General features: G+C 43.9%; 1 long non-coding RNA gene and 1 pseudogene across 2 annotated transcripts in view; both read right to left on the reverse strand.

Moving 5' to 3' along the window:
• LOC104872114 overlaps positions 1 to 8,228 on the reverse strand; it is a 22,950-nt gene extending 14,722 nt beyond the window's left edge. Inside the window, exons 1-3 of one of the 2 annotated variants that reach the window (XR_783059.1) lie at positions 7,880 to 8,228; positions 7,266 to 7,413; positions 206 to 461 (exon numbers count right to left, since the gene is read on the reverse strand). This is a non-coding gene — a long non-coding RNA (uncharacterized LOC104872114). The remainder of the gene's footprint in view (positions 1 to 205; positions 462 to 7,265; positions 7,414 to 7,879) is intronic. The other variant, XR_783060.1, reaches the window with a different exon arrangement.
• Positions 8,229 to 10,221: 1,993 nt separating this feature from the next.
• LOC117283635 lies at positions 10,222 to 10,339 on the reverse strand (annotated as a pseudogene).
• Positions 10,340 to 11,043: the final 704 nt, after the last annotated feature.

The raw sequence follows: 11,043 nt of genomic DNA on the forward strand, positions 1-11,043 counted from the left end.
ATTTTTTTTTTTTTTTTTTGAGACAGGGTCTCACTGTATAGTTGAGATTGACCTGGAGCTCACTATATAGCCCTGGCTGGTCTCAAACTCACAGTGATCCACCTGCCTCTGCCTCCTGAATGCTGGGATCACAGGCGTGTGCCATCACGCCCAGTCCTCCTTCATGTTTGCTTGTACACAGTCTTCATATACTTCCATGACTTACTGTGTCTGTCTTCATGTCCTTAGACCGCAGTGTCGGACTAACAGGTGGCTTCAGGCGGCTTTACAACAGGGAGTAATGCTGCAGGGTCAGCAGTCCTACACTGATGCCAACAAGGAGGTAGCAGACAAACATCCCACTCTTCTTGCCGTTTCTGGAACAATTTTGAAGTGTGCTGCACGCAGTCTTTCAGAGTGTTCCTATTGTTGCTGGTCTCTCATGTCTGTACCACTTGCTGTTACCCTTCAAATACAGGAAGCTTGATGGAAAGAAAAAAAAACACGTTTTATTTTATTCAAAGCCAGCACTGAGATGGAGGGGTCTTATATTGCCTCAAAGCACCATATCCCCACGTTCAGGTGTATCAGGGCTTTTTATTGAGGAAGAGGGGGAGGAAATCCAATGAGATTTTAGGCAAGTAAATTCCCATATTGACCCCCTTGGCTCTGCCCCTCCCTGAGGGCTATAGTCTGCACATTCTATCCATTCACCTGAGCCTGGAGAGGAGGGGGTGGCAGTTACATCCGCAACAGAAGGAAGCTTGAAGAAATAGCTTATCTCTAAAAGAAAAAGATTTAACATTTAAAGATTCATTTTGCCCCCTTGGTTACACTAACAGGACTGAGCTCCACTGACCCCCAGTGTTAACCGGTTCATCAACACACCCTCTACCGGTTTTCTGGACTTGCTTCCCCACCCTGGAGTCACCTTTCCTCAAAACAACTTCATCCTAATGCTTGCTTCCACGTTCGTTTTTGCGGGACCCTAAGATGGGACAGTTGCCCCCTAATGGTTCCAACTTTGGAAATTTTATTCACTTGCTCTTTTCCTTTAAAAAGGGGATGGGTTGTTTATTTGACATGATTAAAATGAGCATATATGCAGAATGTGGAGGTTGAACAGGCAGAAAATGAATTAGCTACAACAACAGCACAGTTACAGAAAACCCAGCCCCTTGCTCCATCAGGCTTCTCTGACCGGGTGTTTGCTAAGTGGCCACAACACTCTGACAGCCTAAGCTACACCCAAAAGTAAATAAGCATGCCTTTGATGTGGAACATACGTATTCCTTCCCAATGGCTTGAGACTCTTGGAGTTGATGCATATAGGTGTCCTTATTTCAAGCATTAAGGGCCTCTGTGAAGACCAAGGCAATGGGGCAGACAAAATAGGCTGCTTTAATTAATGTAATTATTGGCATAATATAGGAGTTTCTGCGAGATAAACAGAGTACAAGCTAACCTAAAGAAAACCTTCCCAGGGCACTTGTTTCAGTCTCCCCGTTTCATATCCGCAAACCATTGTAAGAATTTAGCTTTTCATCATGATGATTCAGGCTTTCTGAGAACTTGCCTGCAGTTCTCTTGCAGTGTATTAATAACTCTTAGCTTTTCTGTTCTCCTTGATTCTTGTTAACCCCCCTTTTTTTTCCTGTGGTACTGGCCTTTTCACTCAGCGCAGCACAGGAGACTTTACTGAGGCTCACCCGCTCAAATTAAAGATAGTTTTGTTTTCTAGAGAGCAGAGACTAATAGAGGCTATTTACACCAACACCACACACACACACACACACACACACACACACACACACACACTGCTAACTGTGGTAAATGAAATGAAAGAGAACAGTTTGATGAGAGAGATAATAATGGTGGATATGATTTAGGGAAAGACCCCAAGGAGAACGTTTTTAGGCTAAATCCTATGAGACTTTTCTAGGTAGGGGGAAAAACATGTGAAAACTTGAATGTTAGAGAGATGCAAGAAGGTCTTCTTGCCTGGTTCATGGAGAATGAGAGAGAGGAGGATGAAGAGAGTAAGCTACAAATATAGGGACTGGACATTGTGGTAGGAAGTTGGGATTTTGTTCTTTTGAAGTTGTGAGCCCTGTTACTTGTCCCTGTTGCACACCAGGGTCCTTAAGAATCATCTGTAAGGCCTGGCCAATGATGATAATTTAAAATTTATGGCAGAGGGTATTTTCAGGATTGGAAGTTTTAGCTCCTTTTGGGATCCTGGGGAGTGACTATTTATCCCCTTCTTGGTGACTTCCTTCTTTGCACAGAAACCAAGGAATGTGCACATTCCTAAGTCCGCATGGTTTTCAGCTACGATTGCACACTGTCAGGTGTTCCCTTCCTTTGGTTTGGATCTGAAATGTCCCACAAAGGCTCATATGTGAAAAATTTGGTCCCTAGCTTGACACATTTGGGAGATGACAGATTTTAGAAGGTGGGGCCTTGTTGGAGGAAGTTAGGTCATTGGGTGCCTGCCCTGGAAAGAAGTACGGAAACCACAGCCTCTCTCCTCTCTTTGCTTCCTGTCCATCATGAGGTGATGAAGTCTCTCCTACTACATCCTTCTACCACAATGTACTGTGTAACCACTAGCCCAAAGCAGCAGGGTCAAGCGGCTGTGGTCTTAATCCTCTCTACCAAACAAACAAACAAACAAACAAACTTTTCAGCTTTTTAAGTTGATCATCTCAAGTATTTTGTCATGCTAACGGAAATCTGACTAAGACTGCTTCTCTGACTGAAGTTTTATCTGTCACCTCTGGGAACTTGCTTGCCCTCTGAGGAATATAAATGGAAGGACCTTTGTGAATCACATATGAATTACTGGTAGAGGCACAAATTGCCAAGAGACAGGTGGCAGCTCACTCTTCAGGCAGAGTTCCCTATTTTGACCTAGTCAGCCCTTCTGCTTGGTGCCTTTCTAGTTAGTGCTTTTCAAATGTACTTTAAATATAAAGGAAAGTATGTGTCAGCTGCTTGTGATTGGTTGTTTAACACTGTGTGATGGTGGTACAGCGGGGGATCTAGTGCCTAACCCAAGGCTTCTTTTCTGTCACACTCCACTCTTTTCTGGACGACTCAGAATGCCTGTGCTCATCCCATTCCTAGCTCCTCACCAGAGCCACTGCTATGTCTGCCTCTGCATGGTGGTGCTATGCAGGCTTCTGTCCTTTGATCTTTGTCTGGGCTCCAAATTCTCCCTAGTGATCCTGTCTGTGTGCCTGGTAAGAATGGTCACCTGTTCTGAGGTTGCAGCTGTGATCTCCTGCTCAGACCTCAGTTGGATAGCTGTACCAAGTCCTACCTCAGTCCATCAAAGGCCCCCAGCCCTGACAGGAGCTCACCAACTGCTCTACAATCAGCCAGGCCAAGGGCCTGTTCCACATGCAGCTTGCCGGTGGGGTCAGGGCACCAGCAGCTGCCTTGTCTCTCAATGGGGATAGTTCTTAAAGCCACCCTCTCCTCCCGCCGTCTCCTCAGTCTCCAATCCCATAAACTCTACTCACACATTACTGTCCGTCCTCTTTTTTCCTCCTCATTTTTACCACCCCAGAGGTGAAAGGAAGCTGTGACCAGCAAATATGATTAAACGGAAGCAAATAACCACCTTGTCTCCCTGCCTTGATAATTAATCTCATGGAAACGAAGCACAACTCCAGGGAAAACAGAGAGTAACAAACCCCAGGTAAAATATGTTTCTGCCACTGGGGCAAAATGAAGGCTAGGAATAGAATAACCTGGAGCCACACAGTAATTCTAACACCCCTGAGACTCAAACTGCTTAGTTCATTGTTTTTTATATCTTTGTCTTCACTGGTTAAGGAAGCCCTGAGATTCCCTGGCTAACTTCTGTGTGTAACTCTTGGGCCTGGGCATAGTAAGTGCTTATGTCCGTGTGCAGGTAGCGTCTCACAGCACAGGGGCTGCCAAGCTGGGTCAGTGAGATCAGGAAGCCCATGCTTCTCTTTTAGAGAGTGTTGGGTTTGTAGTGATATAAGGGGCAGCTGGGCAAAGGGGCTGGAGGTTGGAGAGGGGTGGGAGTGAAGGGAAGTGGGAGAGGGGAGAGGAAAAGGAAGAGGAGGGGCGTGGTGCAAAGGGGAAGGGAAAGTGGTAGAGGTAGGGAAGGGAATCCATACGAGAAGATGGAAAAAGTGAAAACACAGTCTGTGTGAATAGGGAGGGGTGGAGGGGTTGAAGGGAAGGCAGAGGAATGGGGAAAAGATAAGAATCAAGGGCCAGGGATTTAGCTCAGTGGTTCTGTCACCTGCTTCACAAGCGTGAGGTCCTGAGTTCGAACCCCAGTACCAAAAAAATAAAAACAAACAAACAAAAGAAAAGAATCAAGCTATATTATGTAAAGATACGAATCTCCAATGATGAATGCCATCACATTGTATACCTAAAATGTACCAATAAAATTAATTTAAAAAAGAAGAGGAGCACCAGAAGTTTCCAAGTAAGAATTGTGGATTATTATTCAAGCACCTCAGAGAGGAGCACAGACTGGACGTGTCAGTGGACTGGCTCTGGGGTTGGCACGGAAGAACTGGGATAAAGCTGAGCCAGACTTGAATTGCATGTTCCTTCTCATTGCATGGGAAGGAAATTATCCTTGGCTGAGCACACACTGTGAACTGGCTAATACTGGTGCAGTGGTGTGGGCCAACTGAGGGGTTGCCACATACCGACAAGCTGTCCTTGGCACTGGCAGCCACTCTGCTTGAGCAGGTAGTGCAGCCTCGGCAGCCTCAGGCCCTCATGCGCTGCTGCTCCCTTAGGTGGTGGTCACGGAGGCGGGTGGGCTACCATGACTTGTGCTCATTCTCAGAGAACCTTCCCTGGGAAACTTCTGAGCTTCCTGAGGAGGCATTTTTGCTCATGGTCCAGAGATGAATGGTGAAAGCTGCCTTCCTTTCCACAATTTTTTTTTGAGTATTTATAAGCTGGCTTATTTGTTTAAAAGCTGTCACCTTCCCAAACCTTACTGTGGCATCCCTTGCATTTTCAATTGCTTGCTTCTCCACAGGATTTTTATGTACTGCGTAGACGGTTTGCAACATATGCAGAAGCATTTTAAACTCTTGGGTTCTGAGCTGTGAACAGCATCCGGATGCTTGCATTTCACTGAAGCAAGTTGCCAGCCACATTCCTCATGAGACAGGGTTTAATGAGCAAGGTACCTAATTACCCCATGACAAGGCATGTATGTGGCAGGCAGAGTTCCGCAGGTAACAGGTAATTTGATAATTGCCATGGGGCGGAAGCTATGGACTGGTCTGAATACCCAACCCGTCCCCACTTGTAAGGACCCTGCTGCTACCTTGCCCAATCCTCCTGCGGCTAGATATTTGTCAGGATTGGCAGCTGATGACTGCCAGCAGCTTTCTGCTCAGAATCATTCCCAGTGGGACAGGGGCCACCTCAACTCAGAGATGTACCGCCTACCCAACCTGCCACCCTTGTGTGCTCAGGCTCTGCACCTCCCTGGGGTCCCCTGAAGCAGGTGCCCCTGGCTCAGCCTTACTGTGCTCTTGCCCTCATTGTGCCTTGTTTTGTTCCCTTGCTGTCAGGAGCTTCCTTTCAGTGACCTATGGCACCCCAGCCTCTGTCTCCACCTTGTCTTGAGGGAGCCTGACCCAAGACACTATTCGTGTCCTAGCCCTAAGCAATTGGTTGCTTGTCACAAGAAGAGAAACAGCAACCCAAAAGGTAAAGTGGAGGCACTAACTAATCAAAAGGATATAAATGATGACAGATCAAGGAAATGCTAACTCATTTTTTCCCTCTTATTTCAATTCAATTTATCAGTCATTTTGGAACAACCAGTCTCTCACTGTTGGTCATTCTGATTATTTTCACCTTTGGGCCATTACAAATACTACTGCAGGGAGTATAAATCCTCAGTTGTAGCAGACGTAAATCTTCAGCTGTATCTCCACTCCAATTTTCTTTTTTCTTTTTTTCTTTTTTTTTTTTTTTGGCTAAATATGAGCAACAGAAATGACCAAGGTGGGAAGGGTATACATTGTTTGCTTACTCTGTACATAGCTACATTTCTTCAGAGAGGGGTCCTCAGTGCCCTCTGCTACCTGTCTCGTACAGAGAGCCCAGTCACCATTCTGCTCTGGGTGTCCATCCTTGGAAAACTTGGCCACTTTTAGAGGAAGAAGGCTTCTTAGTTTTCTTTTAAGGCTGAATATTTTTCTTATGAGTGTTAGAAATTTTACATATCAACTCCCTGTATGTCTGTATTTGTCATTGTTCTGAAGGACTGTTTTTGTTCTATTTGTCCTTATTACTAATTGCTTCTTTTAGAAACTCTTACAGTGTACTTGGCATGGATGTAAAGAAATGCATTTTGTAATTTTATTGCGTAACTATAAATATCATATAATACAATATTATATAATTCTTGTTCATTTTATGTAATTATCATCTGGTTAATACTAGTTCACCTGTCTCCTTAACACAAATGAGAAATATGTCTATGCTCTCAGATAGGAAATGATTCTGCTCTAGGGCCCGTGGCTTGGTGTGCAGAATGTGAGCTGGGTTTTCTTCCTCATTTCTGTTACCTTGTGCAGGAAGCAACCTGTACAACTGTTGAGGAGTTCTTATTATCACAAAACTTCCTTGCAGTAGGTTTTATTTTCTGCACTTTGTAGATGAGGATATTGAGCCTCAGGAAGTTTTTACATTGATTTGTCCAAGGCTATCAGTGAGTGAGCCAGATTTAAACACAAGCCTGGGTGATTCCTAAGCCAGAATGGTTGTACTACCTTGCCTTTCCATGATATGCCTACTTATCCCTCCTGTGGTGTCTGAACTTTTTTCACTTTCACTTTTAAGTTTTGAAGTATGGCCTACTAAGTAATTGATCTTTTCCTGTATAAAAATGTTTTTGTTTTCATTCTTATGCTTAAGAAGTATTGATTGTTTTCATGATGGATTTCTTGCTGCCACAGATTAGGAGCCACTTCTCTTAAAGATATTCATCGTGGTGTTTCAAAGCCAGTGTAATATTGCACAGCCTTCCACAGGTGCTTTTGAGAGCAGTGCAGTGTTTGCTTCCCTGTCTTTGTTCGAAGCCGCATTTCCTGCATTACCACGCAGATTTACTTGCGTTCTTGCCTAAGACGTCATGCTGGAAACCAGAGCAGCTGCCCTCAATAAATCTAAATTCAGCACCAACAAGATTCAAAACAAGAAATAGGAACTCCATGGAGAGGAGGGGGTTTGATCGGTAACCCAGAGTTTTGACCCACCTTTCCAAGTTTCTTTTGCTGTGCACAGGTCACACTTCTGTGATGCTTTTGGGGAACTGAATGTTTTGCTCTGATGTAAGCACAGGCAGGGAGGGATAGTGCTCTGTAGATTTTCTTAGAGATGGCTCCCGCTTTGAAAATATTTTTCCTAAATAATTTAAGGAGAGAGAGGGGGAGGGCGATGAAGGGAGATTGGGCGAAGGAGGGAGAGGGAGAGGGAAAGGGAGAGGGAGAGATTCAGAATGTGTAAATCATGAGAGCCCAGCACAGGAGAGTGAGGCCTTCCATTGCACTGTTCTGAGCTGGCTCTGCACTGTTCTGTGTAGAGGACAGAAGGACGGAACTTTGCTGACCCTGCCTCCCCTCAGATTGTCTGCTCTTATCCCTCATCCCATCAGAGCTGCCAATTAAGCATCTTAGTACCTTTGCACTCTAAACCAGGGCAACAAAGCACCCTTGACACTTTACCCCATCCCTTCTCTCCACAGTTGTTCAGCTGTCTCACGTGCATCTCAAACTCACCTCCCCAGCTCCTTCCCCATAGCCGCCTCTTCTGTAATCTTATACTCAGTGAGGGGCAGGCCCTTCAATCCTAAATTCTCCCGCTTGCTTACCCCTACATGCAGCAAATCTTATTAGTAGCACTCCTGTGTGTCTTCTCAGTCAACACAGCAACTTTGGCCTGCTAGCTTCTCTTGGGCCCTCCCACCAGGCTCACGACCAGATGAGTCTCACAGGGTGGTCTTACTTCATGGTACAAGTTGCTGCGGAATCGCCTAGCTAAGCCAGGCCTGAGTGCCTGATCCACAAAATCATATGATGTAATGAATGATTGTTACACACCAGTGGATAATGAGGATATAAAGGAGGAGTATTAAGGCCACTCTGATCAAGAAAGTTAATTAAGTGAAGAAGATCTAAAGAATAAGGAGTATAGTAGTCTCCCTTTATCTGAGGGGTGACACTGCAGGACCCTAGTGGATACCTGGAACCCCAGACAGTACCTGTATATGAAAAGCCTATGTATGCAGTCTTGCAATGCTTCACAATGGGGACAGATTCTGAGACCATTAAGCAGTTTTGTTGTGTGAACGTTGTCGAGTGCACTGACACAAGCCAGATGGGATAGTTTACTATACAACCGGGCAACAGAGCCTACACTGTCATATGTGTAGTCATCATGTGGCACCTGCTGCACTGTTTCTTCCCTTGGCATCCAAGAGGACTTAGTCCCAGGACTCCTCTTAGCTACCAAGTCCTTTAAATAAAACAATGTAGTATTTGTATATAATCTGTGCATACCTTCCTACATACTTAAAAGCATCTCTAGATTACCTATAAAGCCCAATATAATGTATATACCATGTAAGCAATCATGATACTGTGTTGTTTAGGAAATCATAAGAAAGATTCTGTACACGTTCAGTACAGGCACAGTATCTTTTGTGTGGTGTTGGGGATGAGACTCAAATCCTCATACATGCTAAGCAAGCACTCTATACCTGAGTTATACCTGAAACAATTTATCTTTTTGAGATAGGGCCTTGCTATCGACGCTAAGCCATCCTTAAATTTCCTGTGTAGCCCAGGCTGGCTCTGAACTCACAATCTTCCTGCCTCATCCTCCTGGGGCTACAGGCACGTGCTGAAACTCCTGCTTTCCCAAGGACAATTTTTTTTTTTTTGGGTACCAGGGATCGAGCTCGAGTCCTGTTTGAGAGGCAGGTGGCGGAACCACTGAGCTAAATCCCTGGCACCCCAAGAACAATTTTTTAAAAAATAGTTTTGACCAGTTATTGACTAAATCTGCAGATACAATATGTGCACATACCAAGGGCTGACTCTACCTACTCCCCTCAAAGTTTGAATAAGAGAATAATATATTTAATAATGAAATAGAGCAATTATAGCAAATTATAATAAGATTTTTATGATAAACGTTGTGTACATGTCCCCCCTCCTCTCTCTCTCCCTCATCATATCTTGTTGCAGTATACTCATTCTCGTTCTGTGGTGCTGCGAGAGGGCCTGATACCAGTGTAAGGAGACGAAGTGTGGTGAGTGGCATAGGCATTGTGACATCACAGTAGGTTACTTGAACAGGAGCACTTCAGTACTCTTGATGCAGTAGATCGCTGTACAGTCAAAGAAATGCTCCACCTAAGAGGCGAGCGGGAGGGCATGAGTGTTCATTGTGACACTCAACATGGTGTGCGATTTAAAACTTAAGAATTACTTGTTTCTGGAATTTTTATTTAATATTTTTGAAGCATGGTTGTCTGTGGAATACTGAAACCGTAGGGAACAAAACCACAAATGAAGAGGCGTTACTATATATGAGGACATAAAGAATAGGTGGAAGAGTCTTCCAGGCCTTGTGGAGAGTCTAAGAGCTGAAAGAGCTTGAAGGAGCAGATAATGTGGAAAAAAAGTTTAAGATGAAGCTGGAAATAGAGGCAGTGGTTGGACTGAAGCGAGTCATGTATGCCATGAATGTTTCAAGTTTTAGTGTAAAACAATGAGGAACTGTAGAAAAATTTTAAATAAAAAAGACCTCATACTTTGGTGTGTAACTTTTTTTTCTTTTTATTGAGTTTATTGGTTCATTTGAGGTATACAGTACAGTTACATTCATCATTGGGATCTTGTACCTTTACATGACAGGTCTTGGTTCTCATTTTTCCTCCTTGTCCCTGCCCCTCCCTTCACCCCCTCCTCCCCTCGCCATTTACAAACACTTTATTTCCATTTTTTCATTTTCTCATATTTTTTTTCTTTTCCCTCATTCCCTTTCCCCTGCTGGTTTGTAACTTTTAAAGACTGTTTGGCTACTGGATGGAGGTAGGACTAGAGGGAGCAAAAGTATAATTAATGAGAACAGGAACAAAGCTCTTGTTCTTGTGGTCTAGGGATGGTGATGACGGCTTGGAATGTGAAGGAGTGGCAATGAAGATGCATAAACTGGACAGAAATTAGACATATTTTGGAGCAAAACTAACAAGACTTAGTATTGGATATTAAACTGATAAGAACAGATACTACACTTGATCTTAGCCAGAAGGCCAAGAAGTGATAAGACTTAGTTTGTACTGAAGTGTGTGCATGTGTGTGGTGTGTGTGATGGAGGTCACAAGACCAGTGATGAAGATAATTCGTGGTTATGAGGCAACTGGTCTGTGAAGGTGTGATTTACTGAGAAAGGAAGACCATTAAGGGAGTGGGGTTTGGGGGAACATTTATTTGTCTACATAAGGCTGAGATGATTTTAAAAATTCAAATGGAGATCTCTAGTCGTCTGTTGCACATGCAGATTTTTTGGAGGTCAGATGATTGGTCTAGAGCTATGACAGTATTTGGAGAGTAACTAGCATATAGATTATGAGCTATGGGTACAAACAAATTAGATCACCTAGGATAAATATTTAGAAAGAGAAGAGCCCAGCATCTGTCTCTGAGGGAATGCCAACATTTATGAGTTGGAAGAGCAGGTGGAAGAGTCAGTAAGGATTTTGAGAGGCAATGCCTAGAAAGACAGAGGGAATCAAAATGTATTATGTGTTGGAAGCCCAAAGAAGAAAAGCATTTCAAAGAAGGAATGGTGCCATCAAGTGTGTGCAGTGCTGCTGAGAGCTGTAGTAAGAAGATCACTGAAAACTGAGCATTGATGTTGACCACACGGAGGTCATTAGTGGCCTTAGCAAGAATAGTTTTGACAGAAGCCAAAATACATTGAATGGTTGGACTGAAGAGCAAATGAGTGGAATTTATGCATCATGTA

Source organism: Fukomys damarensis, unplaced genomic scaffold (genome assembly GCF_012274545.1).
Source record: "Fukomys damarensis isolate Sample0158 unplaced genomic scaffold, DMR_v1.0_HiC HiC_scaffold_28, whole genome shotgun sequence".
Taxonomy (NCBI): Eukaryota; Metazoa; Chordata; class Mammalia; order Rodentia; family Bathyergidae; genus Fukomys; species Fukomys damarensis.